Raw genomic sequence first — 14,192 nt, 5'->3', positions numbered from 1 at the left:
GAGGCAGACTTTTGGAGTGCAGCAACGGGGACTCTTCTGTCAGACTACAGAGCCCCTGGTTCCCAACCTGAGATCTGTAAGCACCAACCTGTTGCAAACGTTTCCATTGATACCTGGGCTCCATGTCCCTCCTGGTTTTATATTTTGGTGGGAAACCACCTGTTTCCCCTTTATTTATAAGAATCAGAGAATAAATGAGTGCTTTTCCGCTCTCAATGGCTCCTCCGTTCTTTCCTTAAGTACTTCCTTCATGCAAGGGAGGCTGAGATGACAGACAAAATGGGCAGCCTCCCCAGTTTGCTTTCTGGGAATGTGGGGATTGGTTGCCTTCCGGCCTCGTAAAGGTGGGGCTAAAGGCTTACCTTCAGTCTGTAGAGCCCGGGAATTCTGCTCCCTTTTCTGATGATTAAGTGACAGATAACCAGCAATCTGCAGTGGGTCTGGGAGCAGGAGAAGTGCAAAGGATAGGTGCGAGAGGGTGTTGTGACTGAGTGTGTGCCCTGCCTGCCACCCTCTGTGGCTCTTGAGGGCTCCAAAGTTGCCCTTTGACTCCTCAGACATTCAGATTTTGACCAACTTTGGGAATGTTTCCCATTTTCCAAGTTCTCTTCCAGTTAACCCTGATGGGCTGGGAGCTGCGGTGCCTCGTGCAGAGAGAGGCAGTAAGGTAGGTGTTTCCTTGGGGGCTGGGAGAGAGAACAGAGCAAGTGCCTCCCCTCCCCCCCCCCCCCCCCGTGCCATGGCTTGTACGGGAACGGATGGGAAGCAAAGGAGGTCAGAGCAATGAATTAGAAGAGTGAAAACCTGGTCACAGGCGGCTGCTTCTGTAGGTGGACCTTCTTTAGAAGGTGGGCTGCTCCTTCCCCTTCAGCACTCTTCACCTGGCTTCAATTAGCAGTCCCCCAAGGACCGCAAGGGGGCAGCACTTACATGGGGCAGAGGAGGAGCTGCTGCTGCTGCAGGAGGAGGATGGTCTGTCAGAGCTAATCTGGGATCAAGCTGGGCGTCAAAAGGGTCCCCAAAGGCCAGAGTGGAGCGGCAGCAGGCCAAGAAGTTGCTTCCCTCTTGAAGGCCTTCGCTCCCCTCCAGCGGCAGCTCACAGCTCAGCTGCTGCCAGCAATGGCCACACTTGGCCCAGGCCTTTGCGCCTCTGAACCTGGGCTGCTTGGCACTGAAGTCTCTGGAATCCACCTTTGACAAGGTGAAGTGCTGCCTCTTCCCCTCCTGGGAGGCGCCCTTTGCTTCCTCCCTGATCTGCTCTCACCTTTGCTTTCAAAGAAATATTTGGGAAGGGTTGGGAAGCTGATAAATTATTTTTATTGGGATGGTTCGGCAGCTACCAAATTCTTCAGGCATTTATTGGAACAGCTGATACTGCATATTTTCTGCTGGGTTGTTTACTTTCTAACCTTGGCCTCTACAGTGAGATAAAAGCCCTTACCTGCTCAGGGAGGTGCGTGGTGCTCACGTTCACACCTGTTCTGGCCACAGTGGGAGGCAGGACTTGGAAGAGTGGCTTGACTGAAAAGTCCTGGCTAGAGGTACCAATGGGGAAGAAGTTACCAAAGCTGCTTCTTTGAAGGAATGGCTAAGCTGTGCTGCTGAAAGGAACAATAACAGAATAACAGTACTGGAAGGGACCTTGGAGGTCTCCTAGTCCAACCCTCCAGACAAGCAGGAGACCCTACATCATTCCAGGCAAGTGGCTGTCCAGGCTCTTCTTAAAAGCCACCAGTGATGGAGCACCCACAACTTCTGGAGGCCAGCTCTTCCATCGATTCTCACCATTAGGAAATGTCTCTTTAACCAGGTTGCTGCTCTCCATTAATTTCCATCCATTATTTTTAGTCTTTCTGGTGCTTTTTTGGGTGCTTCAGAAACCAAAAGCACTGAGATGCCCCACTTTCCCCCAATTCTTCCAAATCATGGAGATGATTTTTCAAGCACAGCTTGCAGTTGAGTCTGCTTGGAAGTCTAGTGGGCCGACTGTGGCCTACAAGAGTAAGCTGTAGCTCTGCCAGAGAGTAGCACTACCCCCACCAAGATCTTCTTTAGGCGCAATGATGGAGCTAAACGTGGGCTTTTGCATGCATAGCTGACCCAGGAGCTGAAATAGAAACTGCCATGGTTGATTTCTCCAGCTGCAAAATAACATGGCCGTTAGCGCTCTTTGAGCTTGGGTGTTTTCTTGCAGATGTTTCATTTGCCCAACTAGGTAACCTCATTGTTGATGCTGATATTAATTTTCATTGGGAATGAAAGACCAAGAAAACAACCAACTTCGGAGAGTTCAACCCTAAGCGGCAAATACTCTTTATTGGCAATGCCAATTTGAAGGCTGAGTCTTTTTTCACTTCTCCATACTTCATGGGGCAAAACAGGGCATTTACTTCCTTGCCCCACTGCTTCCCTGTGGAGGGCCAGCACTTGGACCCCCACCCCTGGCTAAATGGGGCAACCAAAGAGCCTTGGATCCCACTGCCAGGTTGGGCAGGGCAATATTCCCATGGGGAATCCCCAAAATCCCCACAGGCCTTGGGGGAGGGGGGCTGTTCCCTGTTCATTTGGCTACCTCTGCCTTCCTTGGAGAATCCTTGCCGCTTGTGATGGAGCACCGGCTGGAGCCCCAAAGCTGAGAATGGCCCGAGGCCTGTTCCTGAAGGAATTAAAGGGGGGGGGGAGAGATTCTGTGGTGCCAGCGAAAGAAAAGTGGGATTTGGGTTGCCATGGCAAAGCCTGGCTGCCCTTGACATCCTCCAACTTGGCATCCTGATTGCCTGCCACAAATCCATGGTGAAAACTTTCCCTTTTGCCTTTGATTGGAGAGCTTGTGCTGGGCCTTTGCATTCCCGTGTCCCTCCTTTCAAACCCTGCAAGGCTCCTGGCAGCTGCCAAGAGCTCCATGTGGAGGCTGGCTTTCCCTGCCTTCCCTCACTTGGAAAGCCACCCCAATATTCCTTAAGCTGGGGACTCCCCAGCTACTCAGGGGCAGGGAGTGGGCGTCTCTGCAGGGGATCTTTTGTTTGGAGGATTTTCTTTGTGTGTGTCCCCCCCCCACACACACACACCATGGTTGCTGCCAAATAGGGGATCACAGCAGCTGAATGCTGAAGTGCTTACAGCTTCTGGAAATAGCTACCCTGCAGAGCGCCCTGCCCCAACTCAGCCTGGCTTCCCAGTCCCCAAAGATTATTAGGAAAAGAGCAGCAGAGGGAGGAGATGAGCAGGGTTGCTTCTGCGGTGCCACATGCAGGAGGTCTCTGCTCCCAGGTGGCAGAGGGAGGACAGAGACGCGTATATACACACAGGCGCTGCGCTGCACATACTGTACGTTGCATATATGACCACTGGCACAGAGACGGGCCGCTGCTGTCTCTCTGCTCTGCATGCAGAGGCAGGAAATTTCAGTTTAATTTACTATCACCTTTAGTCAGCAACTAAAACAGAAAAAAGATAATCAAAATGCATCCATCCCAACTATGCATAACCCCGATCCATCCAGAATCTTGCTGGGGTTCTCTCTGCTGAAACCTTGACGCTAGATAACAACATGTTGTAAGAGCGTAGGTTGTGTAACACTCCTTATCAGTGAGCCGAATGTGAGGAGAATTCGGGGATTACCGCTAGAAGAGGACGACTCGGGCTTGACACAAAGTCCGATAAAACTGGCAACGCAAGAAAATTGTGTTCCTCAGCCCACCTGTTTTGTGTCGGGAGCAGTTTGCAATATTTGCTTTGTAGTGGGGCTGGAGGAAGTGCGTCACAGCCAGCCTGGTACAAGCCTGCTGTCCCTAGCAAGGACTTCAACGAAGTCAAGAGGGCTGCTGCATTGATGTGGCTGAAGCCCCTCGTGCGTGTTAGGCATGTTGCTCCTACAAATCACACTCCATCCATCCGCTGCGGTGTACAAAAATTCCTGCAATTTTCCTGCAAAAAGCAACTCTTCTGGATGGGATTTCTGGAAAGCAATCTGGTCAGCCTTTTTGGCCTGACTCGGAATAAACCTCTTTCCAACAGATTTAGCCACCCAACCTCTTTTTCCCTCAACCTGCCAAACCTCAAGTTGAGGCATAACATATTTAACACACTTGGCAATCCATGCCTCCGTTTGAAGTCACCATTCAAGGCAAAGAAAATTTGCTGCTCAAAGGCCCCGGTCAAGCTGGCCACTGAGTTTGGCATTTAGTGACATTTGAGTGATTGCTTTTTGAGTGGTTTGCTTGTCCTGAACTTTGGACCATTCCATATGTATTTATTAGGTCATCCTACCTTTGATTCAGGAGATCAGGGCTGTGTCCATAGTGTACACTTCAACCATGGTTATTCTGAGGTGGTGGTGCCCACCTTTGCCAACCATCCTGACCTGGAAGCCAAAGGGGAAGAATTGGCCTGGCATCCTCCATGGAGCTTGATCTATGGCAGAAGGGCCGGGGCCTGGTTGGGGGCAGCCCAACACTTTCTCCGTTAGACCATGCTGGCTTCCCAGGGTATTTAGCCTTCTTGCCTTGGCACACCTCGAGTTACATCAGTGCATCTATTGTTTCCTCCTCTCCTCTGTAAAGTGGATGGGGGTGCACGAATGACCAGCCCAAAGCTGTACAGCCAATCTCCATGACTGGAGGCAGGTGGAAGCTACAGTCTCCCTGGTGCCTGTATGCCCTCCCTCCCCCAGGACATCATCCTGGCCCCTTAGGGAATGTTGAGTTTTAGTCTTGGGGTGAGAAAAGAGAAAGCAACCTCATGTATTCTTCAATCAATCAGAATAGAGTTAGAAGGGACCTTGGAGGTCTACTAGTCCAGCTCAACTTAAGCGGGAGACCTTATACCATTCCAGACAAGTGGCTGCCCAGTCTCTTCTTAAAAACTCCAGGGATGGAGCCCCCACAACCTCTGAAGGCAAATGGTTCCAATGGTGAATTGTCCTCACTGTTAGGAAGTTTCTCCTAAATTCCATGTTGCTTCAGACTGGACAGTCACTTGTCTGAAATAGTATCAGATCTCCTGCTTGAGCAGAGGTTGAGCTAGAAGACCTCCAAGGTCCCTTCCAGCTCTATTCTGATCGATCGATTGATTCTGTTCCTCTGTTAATGCAACTTCAAGCACCAATCCCCTGATGTCTTGTCAAAAGCAGCTGCATTTCCCATCGTTTCCCATCAGGTGGGAGACACCCCCTCCCCCAAACGTCCCCTTAGCTCTTCCGTGCCTCTGCTTCCTAAGAAATAGCAAACTCACTGCTAGTGCTTGGAAAATTCCATTGGTCTCTGTACAAAATCAGTTGGTTTTATAATATCGTATATAAATTTTCATAGCCACCATATAAAATCTGTATACTAGCTACTTGAGATATTTTTGAACGTGCTCACTTGGTAGAGATTATGCAATTTTGGGATTGTTGGTGCTGCGTAGCCAATAATTGCTAGAGATCACAGTGCAAAAAGATAAGGACACAGTCAGGTGAGCCTTGCATTCTTTATTGCTTTGAAGTACCTTTGTGAAAGGAGGAATATGTCAACTATTATGCTAGTTTTCAAATCTGGAATTTAATTAGCATGTTTGAAGAAGGAAAGATGTCACTCAAGGGACAAAAGGACACGGAGAGAGAGGGTTTCCTTTTCGGGTCAGAACAGCCAAGTTTTTCCCACACCCGCATTCATTTTGCTTCCAAGGACTATCTAGAATAGACCAATGTTTCTAACCGTGGCAACTTTCACATGTATGGACTAAAACTCCAAGAGCAAAACTGGCTGGGGAATTCTGGGAGTTGAAGTCCGCCAGGCTTAAAGTTACCAAGTTGGGGACCTCTGCTCTGGAGTACCTGAGCATCCTCAGCCTGGAGGGTACCCTCCTGGGATGCCACTCCCAATTATCTATCCAAATCAGCCAGCCATGGACTGAAGATTGGCAGCAGAGATACAGCAGTCTTCATCAGGTAGTTTTGTGTGTCTAAGCTTGTCCTTCCCTCAGCACTCCTTGTACAGATGAAGAGCGTGATGGATTCACACTTCACACTGAGGGGTAAACACATTGCCCTGACCCATGGCTTGCTTACCTATAGGTTATCGACTCAACTAGAATGGATTGAGTCCAGCCACTATGCTAACTTTAACTGCACTTTTTATCTCCATGGATAATCCCTCTCAGAAGGCATGCTGTTTATTTATGCCCTATGGCGTGCCAGAGGTGGCATGTGGAGCCCTCTCTGTGGGCATGTGAACCATCGCCAGTGCTCTTCTGGTTTCTAGCACACACATGCACAGCTGGTCTTCCTGGACACTGGAACACTGGAAAATGGCCTGAAAACGCCCCCCCAAATAACCAAAATGGCCGTTTCCCAGGCCATTTTTCATGTTGTTTTCAGGCTGTTTTTCGGGCCAAAACCAGCCTGAAAACCAGCCTGAAAATGATCCAAAAAAACAGGCATGCGCATGCCAGCCAGTGGTCTTCGGGTTTTTGGTGCTCTGGCACAAGTGAAGACCAGCTGGCCAGTGCGCATGTGCATGCTGGAAACCTGCACCAGCCAGCTGGTCTTTGAATTTCCGGCGCAGGCACACGCACACATATTTGGGCCCTCGGGGGTGAAAAGGTTTGCCATCACTGCCCTATGTGTCCATTTATGCCCCGTGTGTAATGGATGCACCAGACCGTTAAACCAACTTTGGTTACCAAGACCTTGTCTCAACATGAACTGTGAAGCTTCTGGAGTTTTTTCCCAGAGCTTCCATTCTCTTGCAATTGAAAATGGTTGCCGCTCGTCTTAATCACGCCAAGGAAAACGAACAGATTGGGGTTTTGTATTCTTTATTTGCAGAATCAAAATGTTTCCAGTTCTTCCTGTCCTTTACCCTCTTTTCTGGAGGCAAAACCTTGCGAGAATCATGGTGAAATAAACATGTTCCTGATCTTTGTTAGATTAAGTGGCCAGTTACAGCGGCCATTCTGAAGACTCAAGTGGCAAGTAAGCTGAAGAACTCCCTCCTTGCCTTTATGAACCAAGGTGCCACAGTGGCTAAAACCAGTACTGCAGGCTACTTCTGTTGACTGCCAGCTGACTGCAATTTGGGAGTTCAATCCTGACCAGCTTAAGGTTGACTCAGCCTTCCGTCCTTCCAAGGAGGATAAAATGAGGACCCAGATTGTTGGGGGCAAGATGCTGACTCTATAAACCACTTAGACAGGGCTGGAAAGCACTGGAAAATGGTATATAAGTCAAAGTGCTATTGCTAGTATTATTTTGCGACCTTCTGGCAAACAAACTCAATGGGGAAGCCAGATTCACTAAACAACTGGGTTACTAAGTGCTATTGCTATAGTGCTATTCTGCCTTGTGCTTTGGGGAGGATTCCGGATATCATCTGAGTCACTTATATTAAGAAGTCCATGTGATGGAGTGGCTCAGGTTCTGGACTAGGATGGGGCTTGCCAGGTTCCAGCCCACCTTCAGGCTTTTTTGGCAGCTGTAGCAAACTGCTGGCTCATACTTAAGTGGTTATACACAAGGATTCTTAGATCCCTCTCATATTTACTACTGTTGAGCCAAGTACCACCTATTGTACACCTGTGCATTTGGTTTTTTTTGCCTACGTGTAAGACGTTACTTTGCATCGTTAAATTGTATGTTGTTGGATAGGAACAAGTCTGTCAAGATTCTTCTGGACCTTGAGTCTATCTTCTAAAGTGTTGATTATTCCCGCTAGCTTGGTGTCATCTGCAAATTCTGTCCGGTCATCTAAATTGTTTATGAAGATATTGAAGAGTACTGGGTCTAAGACAGAACCTTGGGATACCCCACTGCATGCGGCTCTCCATGTAGATGTAATTCCACTGAGTATTTACACATTGAGTTTGATTGGTCAGCCAGCTGTGAATTCATCAGGAGGTGGTACAGTCTATCCCATTTATTACCAAGAAGTAGGCTGTGGTCTACTTTATCAAATGCCTTACTCAAGTCTATCTATACTATATCCAGAGCACAGCATGCCCAAAGGGTGGATGGAAAAGACTTCAACTCAGCTGTGGGGGAAATGAATATGTTCTTGGTAGGATAAGACAGCACCATAGACCTGCAATCTCAGGTTGATTTTATACGTGATATTTTGAATAGTATTGAAACAGATGTCCCAAAGGTGCTTCTTCAAGAGGCAGCTTGGACCTTCTGGTTTTTCTTTGAAGACATTTTGCTTCTCATCCAAGAAGCTTCTTCATTGGAGCTGAAGAAACTTCCTGGATGAGAAGTGAACCGTCTTTAAAGAAAAACCAGAAGGTCCAGCTGCCTCTTGAAGAAGCACCTTTGGGACAACCAAGATATGGATGACCGAGAATCTCCATAGATATCCCAACACATATGTTCACCACTGAATTAATATTATCTCACTGATGAAAAAATTATATGTTTTATTTTTAAACTTGCTACATTGTCTTTTCCTTCCTGTTATTTTTGTATTTAAAAGTGACAATGTGCTCTTCCAAGCACTGGGCATCAGGTGTGAAAACTCCCAAGAGCTTCTGACCTCTTTTGAGCTACTTAATGAACCTCCAGGATGCCCCTGAGTAAGATGTGAGACAGACCATGATGGCAAGTCACCAGTTTGGAAGTCCCTGGTGAGCTCCTGGATGCTCAATGAACTCCCATTTCAAAGAATAATGATTAAAAAACTCCCTTCCCCTCTGGAAGCCAAAATGATACAAAAGAACAGCTGGAGACCAATTCCCAAGTAGGTTGGTGGCTGTTGTAATGCTGGGAGGGATAAAGCCAAGTCCTAATTAGACAATTCCATTAGCTTAGATGGCTTTTGTTAGCTGCTCCAAGGCTGGAGAGAAGACTCAAGTCTTTGCTTCACTTAGTAGCTGTCTGTGAGTAGCATTTCCATCCCACTATAATTTCTTCTGACTCGTAGAGAAAGGGTGTTTTTTTTAAACTGCTTAGTGGGTCTCCAAAATGAAGGGATTGGCTGTGAATTCTGAGAGGATGGGGTGGGCAGGAATGCTGGCTACCCAGAGGTTGACTGGAGGAAAAAGGTCAGGGGACGGAGGTGGACATGGGAGATGCTAGCAAGACCTTCCCGGGTACTCAGAGGAGCCAGAGATGCACCTTGGGATTGGCTTTGGCCACTAACCAGAGGACAGTCTCTCTTTCCTTCTGCCATACCTGCTCATGGAGACTCCTTGTTAGAAGGGCTTAGAAGCTGAGTTAGTGTTGCCTGTTGCTCCCCAAAGGTTGCTCCCGAAAAGGTTTAAGATGTTCCTCACTAACAGGGCATTGTTAATAGGACCTTCAGCCTGCCTGGGAGAAGTGGCACCTGTCAATTTCAGCACATTGGGGCTATGGAAGTGCAGCAGAGCTGCCTTCCTCCTCCCCCCTCCACCCCAGAGCACAAGGCTGGCTTCTCATGGTTTGTTTAAGGGAAGGGTTGGTTTACCCAGATGTTGCATTCTCATGCTGAGGTCAAGAGATGGGAGTTTGCCTGGGACAAAGCATTTTGGCAACCATAAATCATGGTCACATGTTGGGACAGAGAATTTAACAGCCCTTTGGAACAGAGAGGGAGCAACATGACAGCTGTTACTGAAGAGATTTTTGGAGATCAGGGAAGCGGAAAAGCATGGGAAAAAGGCCTTGCCATAATTACACTAGGTTTAAGTTGAGCTAGAGGATTACTTTGGTAGGCTTTCAAGATTCTGTTATCTTCTAGTAATAAAACATTTTCCAGAAATCCAAGTGGTTCTTGTTTTCTGAGCTTGTAAGATTTAATATTAATCTTGAAGACCTCCCGAAATAATTGCCTCACAAACATCACACCCGGCTCCATCTGGCAGCCTCCTTGGACCATGCAAGGCTAAGGCAGTTTACAGCCTCCTCTGTTGGCCTTAGAAGGTCAGGATGATTTTCACCAGAAAATGCCTGGAAAGATAGCAGGAAAACGGCTGACCTGGAGAGCAAGCATAGGAAGCTGTTTATCCTCTCCTCAATGTTAAGACTACTCTGATTGGTTGGAAGCATTCAAAAAAGAATAAAATGGGTGCCTGGTCAAGAAAGGGGTTCCCTTGTGTTTGGGCACCCCACGGCTCACTGAAAGCCCAGAGCCCTGAACTGAATTTCCTGCAGCCACCAATGAGGAGACGTGGCCCTTTCTGGACGTGATGCTGGATGGCAAGTAGGAGCATGGAGAGGAAGAAGATGCTTTTGAAGGATCAGCTTTGAAGTTCTCCTGCTTCCCTCTGGCCTTGCAGCATCGCAGGGGCAGGGCAGGGCTGGGATTTAGTCTTAAGACAGATGAATCTTCATCCTGGTATCCCTTCCCCTTGACTGCAACCAGATCATAGTTTGGAGGTAGCTTTGCAAGAGAGCCCTTGCAGATATCTTGTGAAGCTGAGATACCTTGGCTTCTTCAGAGCTCAATCCAGAGTTAATCATACTGGTGGGAAACAAGGAAGTCACGGTCTGGGGCATTCAGAAGGCACCAGATGCAGGGAGGCTGTTTAGGGACAGCTTGTAATCAGAGACCACACTTTTTCATCCCTTGCCTCTGTCCAAGGGCTACAGGCAGTCTGCTGTTGTCAGGGCATCGATGGGTCTGCCAAGGGGGATCAGCAATGTGCCATCCACTCTGCCCCCTCCCCCAAAGTGACTGCCCTTTGAGCTGCTGCTTTCTTCTCCCAACAGCAGGACTGGCTCGCCGTGACTTGATACTGCAGAGCTTCCCATCCGCTGGGGAAGGAGAAGTGCCAAAGCTGTCTACTCCCTTCTCCCCACCCCTCCACTCCTCGGGCCACCTTTGCTGCTGCCAGGAACCAGCGAGGCAGCTTGGGCTGAAGCGAGCAAGTGGAAATTTCCTCCCTGTCCCTTGAGCCTTGCAAAACGTCATTATAAAAACATCTGTGGGATTCTATGCCTTCAGCCAACAGAAAAACAAGGGCTATAAACAAGGCCTCTTAATTACCCAACACATTGATGAAGCCAAGGAGAGATTACTCAACCCCTGAAGCGCAAAGGTGCCATGCTCAGAACACCTTGTCACATTCTTGTCCCATCCCAAAGGGGATGATGTACCGGGTGCGAAGGCCTTGCCCAGGCAGTGTCGCAATGGCTGCGGCACCTTCCATCTCCTCGGGCACTGCTCCTCTATCCCCATTTCCCAGGAATCAAAGGGCATCATTTTTAGGGTCCAGAGCATGGAGGAAGAACTACAAGCCCCTCGTTTTTAGATTACATTGGGCTGCCTGTGGCTCAAGGGTGGCATTCCGGCCATCACTCTGCATGGGAAAGCCATGCTGGTCGATTCCATCCCATTTTTATATTATTTAATTAACCTCTGATACATTCAACTCAATTAATTGAAATTATTTAATTGTTATATTTAATTCATCATTTAATGCACTTGTAACATAGTTGTAAGTGGAGGTTTTTAAGAAGAGATTGGACAGCCATTTGTCTGAAATGGTGAAGGGTCTCCTGCTTGAACTAGAAGACCTCCAGGGTCCCTTTCAACTTTGCCATTCTCCTATTTGGTTACTTCTTTCAAACCTCTGGCTCCAAGTGAAATCCTGAAGAGTGAAGCAACTGTTAAACTTTCAGGACTCTTTTTCAGGTTCCTCAAGGGAGGTGGGAAGTAGGCAGAAGCTCCTGAGGTTCTTCAGCAACATAGCCAGAAAGAGCTCTTGATTGAAACCCAGCGAGTGGCCTTCTACCATCTCCTCCTGATTCAATTTGGGATGGGGGGGAGGGTCCCCTGTGGACAGGACTTCCTGCTTCTGCTCCCCAAACTCATTAATTGTGTTGGACGGTCCCTTATTTTCTTTCTCTGCCTTTTTGTTCTGAGAATCTCTTGCCCCTAACAGACCCCAAACCTTCAGTCTTTGTGGATTGTATGGAAGGGATCTTGGCTACATTCCAACTTATTGCAATAGATCAATTGTACTCTTCTGCCACAGAAACCACAGTTATTGGTTGAATTTTCCCATAGAGTTGGCATATGTGCAACTAATCTTTCCATCTTTTAAACTCTTTCTCTTTAAGAGCACTATTTTTTCTCTTTTCTGTTTATCTTGTATTCCCAACACCATCTTGGTTTGTTGACTAATCCTTAGCAGCCTCCAATCCTTTCATTTTTGCATCCTAAATCCCCCCCCCACTTCTTTTATCCTTCATGGTCTTTAAAAAGGTCAACATTGGTATGAAAATAGAATGCAGGGTTCTCCAGAACTTTCCTTCTTCTTTTCGTTTCCTTTCCTTTCCTTTTGTCCCTTTTCTTTTGTCCCTTTTCCTTTCCTTTTTCAGAGTAAATTGAGATCCCAGGGGCCTATCCCATGAGGGTGTGGTAAGAAAAGTCAAGATAACAGATGCAATGGTGCAATCAAAACTCTGTCCATTTTTAATGTGTCACGGAGGTGGGCTTTGATCACACAGGTGGAGCTTCTATTAAAATGCTGAGACACCACCTTGACCATATCTGAGGCTATTCATTCATTCATCCATCATCCATCTATCTATCTATCGATCTATCGATCTATCGATCTATCGATCTATCGATCTATCGATCTATCGATCTATCAGTAGAGTAATTCCTTACAAAAGCAATTGACTTTTGGCAGTTTAACTGGTAAAGGTCAGTTGTATTTAACCATAAATAAGTGCCCAATCATTGGAAATAGATTTACTTCTCTTGCCCTTCACCTTATCCAAAGGTGAAGGTATTTTGTTTTATGAGGGTTTGAATATGACGATTGTTCCAATTGTTCCGCACCTTCATCGTTCCATCTGAGACTTTAGGGGCCATCAGAGGCCACCGTTTATCAGCTTTCTCACCTTTGCTCCCCCAGTTCTGACTGGCATTGATTAAGAGTTGTGTATCTTATGAACAGGAGTCCTGAAAGAGGCAAATCCTGCCTGGTGCCTTGATAGAAAGGATCTACAGAAAAACCCAGGACATTCACAGTTGCGGGAGATGCTCTGCTCTGCATTGAAAAGATCCAATATTCACCTCCCACCCTGCCCGGTTTCTGGGTCTCTACCTGGGTACTTGGAAATTGGGGAAGGGCAGCTTCATCTGTTCCCATAACAGCCCTTGCCCTTTCTCCTGGTGGGGGGAGGTGGGGGAAATTGACATTCTGTCCTTGTTACTGCTATTTCTCAACTGTTTTGGAAAATCTTAAATTTATCCCAATATTACCTCCAAGACTTGCAGTGTGAAAATGTTAATAAAAGGCTGCCGTTTCCCCCCAACATGTCAGATGCTCAGTAGCCTCCAACTGACCCTCTACTTGTAATGCTGCCTCCTTTCTCCCTCCTCAGTTGATATGGGATGTCTATGCCCCCCCCAATAGGGATTAGCCGTAGGGGAGTAGAGGGTCCTCCCCTCCCTTCGTGCAACCAAGCACCATCTGATTTGGTTAAAAAGCAGCTCCCATCATCCCCAGCCAGACAACTGCTCAGCTGATCTCATTGTGAGAAGGCAGGAAGTTAGCAAAGCAAAAATTCAGGTCTTCAGCAAAGAAACAGCCGGAGAATTATCTCCTTCCCTACCAGCCATGAACCATGATGGTGGCGGTCATGGTGGGAGGAAGGGGCTCCACGCTCAAAAACATTCTTGCCAGGATTTCTGCTTGGAAGTCAAAAAAGTCCAGATGGTGGCCATCAACTGAGATCAAAGCACCATTTCTTTGGCTGTGGATATGTGCGTGTGTGTGTGTAGCAAAGGGTGGGGCTTTGATTGCTGGGGGGCAGCCAGCTTGACCGCCGTCCCCGTATACATCTCTGCCAATCAGGATCTCAGCACAGGCAGGTTGCAGCCCTGCATACCTCCCGGTCTTTTTCCTTGAGGGGGAAGGAGAGAGAGAGAGAGAAAGGGAGAGAGGAAAGGAGAGAGGGAAAGAGATGGGGGGGGCAAGCTGGTGATAATCCAGCTCTTTCAGAATGTCCTTCTAACTCAAAATCCTTTGTAAATCTTGCTCATTTTATTGCTGGCCCGAGGATCAGAAGTTCTGGCTCTTAAGCGTTTTTTGAAACCCTTCCTGCAAATCTATTTTCTTTTTATTTTACTTAGTTATTCATTCAGTAGATTGATCGTCTGCCTTTCTTCCAGGGTCTTCTGGGGGAGACAGTACCTGCCTCCCCTGCTTTCCCCCCACCACAGAACCCCTGTGAGGTTGGCTCCCATCCGAGAGGAGGGATGGCCCAAAGGCTCCCAGGAAGTCTT

The sequence above is a fragment of the Thamnophis elegans genome, chromosome 14 (genome assembly GCF_009769535.1).
Source record: "Thamnophis elegans isolate rThaEle1 chromosome 14, rThaEle1.pri, whole genome shotgun sequence".
Taxonomy (NCBI): Eukaryota; Metazoa; Chordata; class Lepidosauria; order Squamata; family Colubridae; genus Thamnophis; species Thamnophis elegans.
Note: the sequence above shows the minus strand (reverse complement) of the source record.